Raw genomic sequence first — 11,100 nt, 5'->3', positions numbered from 1 at the left:
ATTGTTCTGCTTACTCTAGTTTAGTTTAGTTTTGTTTGTTTTCAAGTAAAGATAAGTAAAAAACGTAGATGCTGTGGGTAAAATTGCAATATTTCCAGAATCTCTTGCCTGGCCTTAGTGCATCTGCATAGCAATAGGTGATTACAGGGTGGGGAGTGAAGACATATCTGGCCTAGAGAGGTATGGTGGGGTTCTTTTGTAGCTGGGTTGTGAGAGATGGGTGAGCAGAAGTAGATGAGTGCTTGTAAGCAATAAAGAGTTGCTCCTATTTTATTTCTCCCTTTAACTGATTTCGGCTTCAAAGGTTATTTGCCCCAGTCTGGGAACATATTTTTCCCATGGAGTTACAGATGACATTAAAAATTGCACAGGGATAAAAATACAGAGATAATAGGAAGTGTCTGTCAAACGGAGGTTTGAAGGATCTGAGTGAATCACTAGCCACAACCTAGCACATTTTCATCTGCCTTGACAGGAATAGAGTATTAGTGAAAAGAATCATGTACTTATAATCCGGGTTTTTGGTAACTCTTCAAGAAAAAAAAATAAATTTGTTCTTTCTTTCTTCACTTAATTATTTGCAGTTTGATGTATAGGTTTCCAAACACATACGTGTCCACTGATAATCTTTTTCTATGTTATCTGGAGCCCAGTCTTGCTTAGGTAGAAAATTAGTCTTTCAAAGTTCAGTATAAACCTGTAACATTTTCTTGGAACAAAATTACTTCTGAGTATGTTCTTTATAATTGTCATATGTTTAGTTGTTACTCTTTATAAGTGCCCTGCATATATATCTTCATTTACTACTATATGCATATAAAAACTTATCAAATACTGTTATTACTATTATTATCTTGATATTACAGATGAAGAAGCCAGGGATAGAAAGTCACTTGCTCAACACCAAATAGCTACTAAGTGACTGAGTTAGAAGATGAACCCAGGTCTACCTGACTCCTAACTTTCACACTCAGTGTTTGCATTCCACTACCTCTCAAGCAAGAAGCATGGCCATGGATGTCAGTACAAGAAAATAATCTGGATGACATATGAAAGCTAATTAATGGGTTGGAATGATAGTATAGTTATCTCCATTAGTCAGTAGTGTCAGAGAAAGTATATAGTAACTATGTGAAATTCTTAGGAAATGATATCTAAAAGGAAATCATTGTATAAAGTCATTTTCAAAGAAGCAAGCAATTTCAAGTTCAAACCATGTTTTCTATTCTTTGTGTATTCAAGTAACTTTTATTTATTATAAAAAGCTATACATTAAGCTGGGATCAAGGATCATGCATCCTAAGTTTTAGAGAAATAAAGCAATCTAACCAGTGAAAGATGATTACATCAGTTGACCTCACTTTCTTCTGCTTTGGCCCTTTGATACATCAGCTTCTGCTCCTACCCTGGATTCCAGCAAAGAGAGTATCTGCCCCTACCCTGTATTTGTCTCTTCCTCCATCCTTGTTCAGTCTTAGAACTCCAGGGAACTAGTATCAGACATTGCCCCTGTTTTTAACTTTAGTAGGGAGGATGTTGTGCTATATCTAATAGTTTTGTGTATTTTTCCACTAAATAATATGGCACTAAGGTTTCTATACAGTGTTGCTATAATTTGTTCAATTTGATTATTGTTCCATATTTCAACATTTAAGTACATAATTTATCAACTCTCCTTTCTATGAGCATTTGAGTTGTTTCTAGAATTTTGCTATTAACATTATTGCTATGAACATTCTTGTACATGTTTTCTGGCATATATGTATATATATCATGTACAAGAATGTTCATAGCAATAATGTTAATAGCAAAATTCTAGAACTTTATATAAAGTATTAGAATTGCTAATTCATAAGGTATGCCAATGTCTAAACTTATAAGATAATATCAAGGTTTTTTTTTAGCATTTCACACTCCCACCAGCAATGTTTAAGAGATATCTAGTATATATCAGCTTCAACACTGAGTACAGGTAAGCCTGTAATTTTTTGCCAGTTTCACTTTACATTGCCCTGACAATGAATGAGGTCAAACATCTTCTAATATATTTACTAGCTGTATGTATTTACTCTGCTGTGAAATGCCTTTTTGGGTGCTTTGCTTCATTGTTTTCTTTTGATTGTTGGTGCTTTACCTGCTAATTTGTAGGAGTTCGTCAGCCGGTCTTAATAAAATTTTTTTTTTGGCTGCATTTATTGTTGATAACTATTTCCCATTTATAACTTAAGTTTTTACTTAGGAGTATTTTTTAATGAACCAAGTTTCTTAATTTTAATATTGTCAAATATTGTCAATTTTTTGTGCATTAAATATGTTCACCAATATGTTCTACTAAAATGTTCACAGTTTTGCTCTTAATATCAAAATCCTCAATCTATCTGGAAATGATTTAATTTTTGTGGATAGCCAGTTGTCCAGTTTCATTTGTTGAATACTTCCTACCGTCTCCTACTGATGAAACAGGATACCTCTGATGTACCTAGATTTCTATGGCTATATGAGTCTCTTCTTGGTTCTCTGTTCTATTCTGTTGGCCAGTTTTCTATCCCTGTGTCAGTTTCATACTATCTTCATTATTACAGTTTATAAAAAGTACTGAAAGCAGATATGAATAAATATAAAATGAAGTGTTTATTTACACAATAAAATATAAAACAGTCCAAATGACTGAATTACAGCTACATGCAATAACATGTATGAGCCTTAACAATATATTATTAGTAAAAAAGTCCTCAAGTATTACGTATAGTGTGATGTAACAATTAAAAGAATTTATGTAAAAAAAGTGTATAAAACTGCTCTTCCTAAAGCTTATGATTGGAAAATCCATAAATACAATTCACCACATTAAGATACTAAAAGAGAAAACCAATACAGTTATTTCAAATAGGCATTGGGAAAGCATTTAATAAAATTCAACCTAAACACATGATAAAAAAAATTTTTTCACTAATTCAGGAATAAAATTATCTGATTGTTAATCTCATAAAATATCTTTGAAAACAAAAAGGCAGAGCTCCACTACCGAGCCCATGTCCATCATCCACCAAGCATTCCAGACCCAAAATGAATAAAAGTTAGGTGGAATAGGAGCAAAACTGAGCAGGCCATGCAACATGATGACATGGCAATTGGCATGTCTGTAACTGAGCAAGAAGAGGCATTACCTCCCATGAGGAGAGTAATCTTTTCTCAGTTACTTACAAAAAAAGTTTTAAGAAGCCATAGGTCATTTTGGAGGGTCATCCCAAGTACCAAGTTAAAGACAGAAGATGCTGAGAAAAAAAAGATTACTTATGATAACAGAGAGAAAATTGATACCAAACTCAGAAGTATATCTACAGTGATGTACTATCTCTTTCAGAGAAGTTCTTGATCCCAATGCTTCACAAGCAAAGAGCAAAGTTCAATTTGAAAATGAAGGGGTCTATTACTGTTAGTGGGCTGAGGCTGCTGCTGGTGATGACAAGAAAGAATTGTGGATCAGTCACAACATACTTTGAAAATCAGCAAAAAGGGGAAATGCTAATGTACTCATACTATCAGATTGGGTCTTTAAATTTCCTGTGTCCTACTATGAGATCTGAGCTCTTCTGAGAAAGCCTGCTGTTTTGCAAGGACAACTTTTGATGAATCCATCGCTAAACTTGTTACATTAAGGAAAAGTCATACCAAGACAGCACACTGATAATATAATGGCTGAAAGGCAGTGGGACATTGTGGACACTGGATATCCAAGGACACTAAGCTGAAACAGGACAAGTGGGTAAAATTAACCAGCCCTCTAACTGTTGTCTCCCTTATTCTAAAATTTACACGATATTCCACTGGTCATCCAAGCAGTCCCATGGATAGGTTTTTATCTATGATTTGTCACAGGTTTATATTACTTATATTTGAATTTCTATCTTTCTTATGTGGTTTTTATGTTTAATATTAGAGGTATAGAATCAGTTAACATTTAGAGAGTTATTTGTTTTCATTCTAAGGTGCTCAATATGGGTATGTGGAATTTTTGTTTCAGCTAATAATGTCTGGCATAGTATTTCTAGTATGTGGTGACTTCACTTGGGCCCGAGTTAAAACTGCTTCTATGTCTGAGCAAAGAAAACTGCCTAATAGCTTGTCCTGCTGGTGGATAAAAAGGATAATTGGTTTTAGTCAGAGGTATTGTTATTGTGGGTTCTTTAAGGTTTTGAGCCTAAGGCTGTAGTAGCATAGATATCCCAATGAATATTACAAGTTGAACCATGTATACCTCAATCTCAATATGCACAGAAGACTACAGGTACAGAAGTGTTCCTCTAGAAAAAGTTGTGACCCAGTTTGCTCAGGGCAGGGCAGAAATGGTTCCTGTTTAATACTTTGTAAAGTTACTTGCTTCTACTTTTATTATTTTTGCTACACTTACTTGTATCAAAATGTTTCAGGCAACCTAAGGATAAATGTACAACTTCAGATGCAGTAAAATTTTATTTCCTGAAAACTATTACTTCATATATATTTATCACAGAAGATGAGACAAACAAAACTTGTTAAACTTTCTTTAGTTTATTTCATTTTTTTATCACATATTGTAACATTTATGTTGCACATACATGGCTGTAAAAATAGTTAACAGAAAAATAATGTGAGATGCGCAGGTTTGTTTAATCTCTCATGAAATTTTCAAAACCAATTCAAGCATAATTGTTAAGAATGTATATTAAGTTGATGTAAGTGGAATAAAAGTTTTATGAATGGACTTTTAAAAAGTAAATAAAAAGTGCCCATTAACATCCGTTTATTCATTTTTACTTGACATTATAGTCAGTGCAATAAGATGAACAATTAGAGACATGGAGATTAGAGAGGAGGAATAACACTCTTTCTTTACAGGTGATGTTACTATTTGCACAGAAAACTCAAAATAATCTACAAACTATTAGAAAGTAGGGAAGATTTTTCAAGATAGCTGGATGATGGTTAGTATATAAAACCCAATTGCACTTCTGTATTCCTTTAACAGATAAGTGGTATGTGTAATTTTTAAGCAATAATATTGGAAAATATCTAATACCTTAGAGATAATTTTAGTAAAGCCAAGCAGACCTTTCACTGTGAAAATATACAACTTTATTAAGAAATATCAAAGAGGAGCCTACAAAAATGGAGAGATACACCATATTCATTGATAGGAAAACAAATTGACCTGTGGTTTCAATGCAATTCCAGTAAATATCTGAAAATGTTTTCAGAGAACTTGATATATTTATTCCAATAATTAGTTGGAAAACTAATATGCCAGAATAACCTGAGCACTCATATTCCCCTGGGGATAGGTACTACTTTGTCAGGTGAGAATAGTATGGTTACAGGCCAGATCCTGGTTGGTTTCAAGCCCTGTGAGTTCAGGGATAGTAGAGACAGATGCACCTTAGGGGGAATAATTTCAAACTCCAGAAGCCCCACCAAAGAGTTTTCATGTCAAGGCTTTAACTTCAACAATCAGGGAAAAGAAGCCTTAGGAGGTGTCCTTACTGAGGTGGTAATTCAGCAGCCATGCAGATTTAGAAAGGAAGTTGGGAAGGGGCTTCTTGAGGCTAGTTAATCTCTGCCTTTTTTTCTCAGCTCTTTATTTAATCCTGAAAACATCTAAACCAGCATATGTGTCACCAGGTGCGGCAGTATCTGAATGATAGTCTCAAGACAACGGATGGAGAGAAGCACCGGCAGAACTCTAAGGACCCCATCCTTATTCCATCTTGCCACAGCGGTCCTGTGCTTCCTTACCTCCCCAGTTTCAAGGACCAATAGGCTAAGGTTGATGGGCCTTTAGAGATTCCTAATGCAAAAGGTATCAACATTTCCCACTAGGTTTCTAATGGCAAATGATGCTGAGTACCACAAAGGACATTATGGGGGCTTGCTTGAGGTAGGAACAATTCCCAGTAAGTTGTTTGTAACTCTACTACTTCCTTTCAATTAAGAGGGTTTATCACAACACAAGAGTGAAGACATTTTAGGGAAAATCATGTCTCCACTGTGTTTTTTTAAAATAAATCACACATAAACTCATGTGTTTTATTTTTAGAGTAATAGGGTCAAAATTTATACACAAAAACTCAGATCTGAGATGAAACTAATTTGTTTTTGATAACTGGTCTCATCTTTATTCTGGAGATCTCATTCCCATTTGGTGGTGAAAAAGAAAACTTAAATTTCCATTTGAAGTAACTTAATCTCTTCCAGTTTAAAACACATCACAGTTGTGTTTAAATATATTTTCACTTCCACCCGCAGTAAGAAATACTTCTTTTCTCATAGTGACCTAGTACAACAGAAGAATGAATACATAAGTGTATGTGTATATAGATATAGATATAAATATATAGAGATATAGAGAGATTTAGTAACTGATAAAAAACTGAAACTCAAATTTCACCAAACAGCACTTATGACTATGTGGAATACACTTACATTTTTCTATGTTATTATGTTTGACACTCAAATTGATTTCAAGATGCACCAATACATTATGGCCATCGGTTTAAAAGACACTGATACAAAGCCATTGACCTACAGAAATTTATTTTAATCTAAGTAAACTCTGGATTTTCTATTTCCTGAATTAAATTAAAACTATGAAGGCATAAGAACAGCTAAAAGTGAGTGCTGAGCCTCATTATAGTATTACCAGGCTGCTCCTGAAAAGCAAGTTATCACCTCCAAACTTATCAAGTTGTTTCTAGCCCCCACTCCCCAAAATTAAACCCCAAGGAGGGTAGAGGATCAATTAGCCAGGATATGGGTCTAACCACCTGGCCCTCTCTCTTATCCCTCTCCATCAATTTCTTCCCCCAGCACAAAAAAAACTTTATTTCCTTTTCTTTTCCAGTAGAAGTTACCCGTAGCCTTATTCTTTATCCTGTCTTGGTAGCATTTGTTCTTCCCACTGCTAAGGCAACAAGTCCGGCCTCAAGAGCTAGTCATCACGGCAGAAGAAAAATATCAAATAAGCAATAAATCTTGTAATATTTCACATTTTCCCACTACTCACAGAACACATTTCTTGTGATATATTACATAACTGCATATGATATGCTACTATACAGAAACCTTATATTGGAAAATCACTGAAGTACAATACCTTCATTTTCTGAGTTAATTGGTACCTTCAGACAGAAAGTGATTTGCCCAAGACACCTCCCTGATTCTGTATTGTCTCTTTTCCCCTCAGTTGCATTCCAATTTCCCAAGAGATGTGTCCAGATATGTGTCTTTTGGGCCAATTAGAGGCAAAATAATATAAAAGATAAAAGTAAATGTGAATATGACTAGTCCTCCCCCTTTATGCTCTCTCTCAGCCCTTTCTTCTGTTTTTCTATCTCTTTCAGGGACCTAGGCCCTCAGTCCCCAAAATTTTGCTTCCCATCAGATCGCCTTCAAAATGTTATACTGCAGTGAATTCAGCCTTATCATATGATATGCTACTTCCTCAAACTAGAATATTTTTGTCAACACCCTACATCCTGAAGATTCAAGTTAAATATCCAGGCCCTACTCAAAATTGAAGGCAGTGCTAAAAATTCACCAAAAGCACCAAGAATTTTGCATCAGTTTACCAGTTGTGCTCTCTTTTCTAACATGATATACTAGCACTGCAGATTCAGCATAGCCAAGTCTAATAAAATAAGAAGTGTCATTATATATTTCATTAAAATATTAATTAGATACTATCCCAAATGAAACGATCATTTTCTTGAAATATGAGAAAAGTTCATTTAGATAGCAAATATAGCTGATTTTGAAACAACTGAAAATACTCTAAATGTTCATAAATTATTTTTTAAAATTAATATAATGTCTATAAGCAAGAAATTAAGTGTATCTGATTTCATAATAATTATACTAATGAACAAAGCACCTCTACCCTCTTAAACATCCACATGTTTAGGAAATAATTGTTTTCTGAAGGGCTGTGTGTTAATTAGAAAATTAGAGCACATTAAACATAGTGCTTTATAAATATAAGTTTCAATTTCTCCTTTTCTCACTTTGTAACATTAATAACCAGTAGTCACATAAAAAGCTGAATCTAATAGCCAAAGTCAAACTAGACTAAGCCAATCAAATATACCTTTCATTTTAAAATATCTGATTTATGCTGCCTTATATTTTAAAATATGAGCTAAAAACACTTGTTTTACACTTTTTCACCTATCTCCCTTCTGTCTCCATCATTAGAAATCAGGGCCAATCACTGTGATTTTGCGATTACTCTTCTGAAAGTTGCAGGGAATAAAAGCACTTGACCTACATTTTCCTTTAGGCTCTTCCTTCTGTAACCTGAAAGAAAAAAAATCAGAGTTCACAGTGAGAACAGTAATCTTTCCTTGCAGCACCTATGCATTTATTCCCAGAGTTCTGTAATCAACTTTGAGAGGATTTGAAGATGCTAATCAGTCAAAATCTGAGATTACTGATCTCTCAAAACAGTGTATGAATGATTTCCTTTCCATTTCTTCATTTCTATGGGTAGCTCCAAATAGAAAACTCAGTAACACAAATGACTCAAAAGCCTACAAATCGATGTGTTAAGTCATAATACATAAAAAAGTAAAAGGCATGATGGAATTTGTGTGACACTGTTAACATTTAGGTTTGGTTTTGACAGAGGTTCTGGTTCAAGGCATGCTATGCACAACTGTTCTTTCCTATGAAGGACTAAGAAGATGAAGGCTGGAGTAAGTTTGGCTACAAACACTCCCATAGTTCTCTTCTCCCATAGTTAAACCCTTTGATATGTCACAGGTTGAGCCCTGTGAGAAAGACCTATAGCTCTACAGAGACAACAGGGATTCATGTTTGATCTTGTATACAGGGATAATGTACACAGATCAGTATAAGATACAGAGAATCCAGATAATGAGGACTTGTTACTCCTTCCGTAGAGTTCTTACAAGGAGAGAGCCTCAGGGCATCACTTACACGCTGTTGCATGCTGAAAGCCCAGGTTAAGTTCGAATATCCCATCCCATGAGCAGCTAATAATGTGTTATCCACATATCTTGTTTATCTGTCTATTCCCAGCCCCTAATACAATGCCTACTACTTAGAAATGGCATTAAAATTGGGGCTTAATGGAACAAAATAGAAGCACTCTCACATGCTATTGAATAAAACTCACAAATATTTCTGTATTATAAAGTACGATCCAATCAAAGAAATTACATTTGTAAAAATTCTTGACTCTAGTGTCTTCTGTGAGAGAGGGTGGGTTTTGATCTTTGAGATGTTTAGGAGTAAATATCAAGTATGAAACAATAATATACACTATCTGAGGCTGAAGTCTAAAATAGAAAGATCAGAAACTACATGGAATTCATAAAGTCCACCATTTTAAATTGATTTATTTTTGGTTCTTTGACACTTTCTCTGCACAAAAATCTGTTTTCCATTTAGTGGGGCTGTTACCTATCTTTATAGTAGGAACTTGATGGCATCTTTAAAAGAAAGATTATCTACCTACTGCTTGGTTTGCCAAGATGGTTGACCTAACAAGTCTGGTGAATTACATTCATAGTGTATTCAGCCATATAATTCCCTGTGTTATCAGGGAGGAAAAATAAGCATTTTCAGAATGACTTTCAAAAAGTTGTCTCCTTCAACCTAGCATAGTTTTAGCCAGCAGAATTTTGAAATAAAATGTTGTAACAAGGCTTTAGAACTTCCTTTACTAAGGTCCTTTAGAGTTAACATAGTTTCTCATCTGTTCGGGGCTTTACGTTAAGATAAAGAGGAAAGTTGGCATTTCCTTTAGAGAATTCTTCCTACCCCTGTGGTAGAAATGAAGCTGCACCACCCAGAACCCCCTTCAAGGTAACATTGCCCAGGTACAGAGAGTGCATCTGGCAGATGGCTTCCAGCTGTCAGCTCCTTCAGGCTCTGCCTCATCGACAGAGAGCCATCTGAGGCCATATCATTTTCATGAACAGATATCTGGTATCTGAGCAAGGTGGACATAAAAAGGCCCAGCAGTTCTGACTCAATGTGGGACAATTTTGACAACATTTCTCATAGTTCTTCACAGTTTGGCCCAGACTTTATCAGGCTTGGTTTATAGTTCAACTACTCCCTTTGCCCATTCCTGCTTCCTCCCTTCTCTGTCACAGACATTGGTAACCTAATAAATACCTAGCTCCCCAAACTCTTGTCTCAGCTTCTACTTACCAAGATTCAACCTTCAAAGCTTCCCAGCCCAAGTTCTCAATTTCTGATTATTAGTATTTTCATTTCCCCCATTTCCCAGCTCAGCATTTCCCAAAGTATCCTCCTAGTAAATAAGATCCATTGAGATATCAATTTTTATTCTATCATAGTCAAAATCCAGATCAAACAACTTCATAAATGTTAATACTTGGTTAGACTAAGTTAAATGTTTTCTTTCTTTATAACCAGACTGTTTGATCTGCAAAGGAACTTATCACACAAAAAATTTTCATCTTGTGAATCCTTATGACATCAATCCTTCACCCATTGCCAGTGATAATCTCTGTGGAAAATAAGTAGTCATGTGGTGATTGTCTCCAGAAGAAGAAATAAGACTTAATAAGTACTGTAAATTATCAAACTGCAAATTAAAACCACCATTGGTAACAAAACTCGTAAGACTACTTTATGGCAGCTATGAGTTTTACACTTTGGAAACTGAGAGGAAAGGCTCCATAAGCATAAAGGGATCTTGAAGGAAACTTAAATGTTTAGTTTTTGATAATTTTTTATCTCGACTATCTTCATTAGTATTATTAGATAATTTATTTTAAAAGATGTGATTAGATATCCAAACAAATCTAATCAATCAACGCTTTTAAAATTACATCTTGTTTAAGAATATGAGTAACAGGAAATTTTCAGTAGAAAATTAAGTACTTTGCATACGCTCTTTAAAATTATGGGGATTAGATAACCCATGTATATTATTGTTTTTGCCCAAATGAAATCCATCTTACTTTTAGATCTGAAAGAACTTATAGATGGAAAATTTCAACTTTTTTCAAAAACATAGCTCTCTCTCTATATTTTGTTACCAAAATAGTGTGCGGTTGACTGAGTGATTAG

At 34.6% G+C, this 11,100-nt stretch overlaps 1 pseudogene; it reads left to right on the top strand.

Annotated features, from left to right (window-relative positions):
- Positions 1 to 3,124: 3,124 nt before the first annotated feature.
- LOC118918853 (14-3-3 protein zeta/delta-like) lies at positions 3,125 to 3,696 on the top strand (annotated as a pseudogene).
- The last annotated feature ends 7,404 nt before the right edge of the window (positions 3,697 to 11,100 follow it).

Source organism: Manis pentadactyla, chromosome 3 (assembly GCF_030020395.1).
Source record: "Manis pentadactyla isolate mManPen7 chromosome 3, mManPen7.hap1, whole genome shotgun sequence".
Classification (NCBI taxonomy): domain Eukaryota; kingdom Metazoa; phylum Chordata; class Mammalia; order Pholidota; family Manidae; genus Manis; species Manis pentadactyla.
The sequence above is the reverse complement of the archived record's forward strand: the minus strand, read 5'-3'. Positions and strand labels throughout refer to the sequence as shown.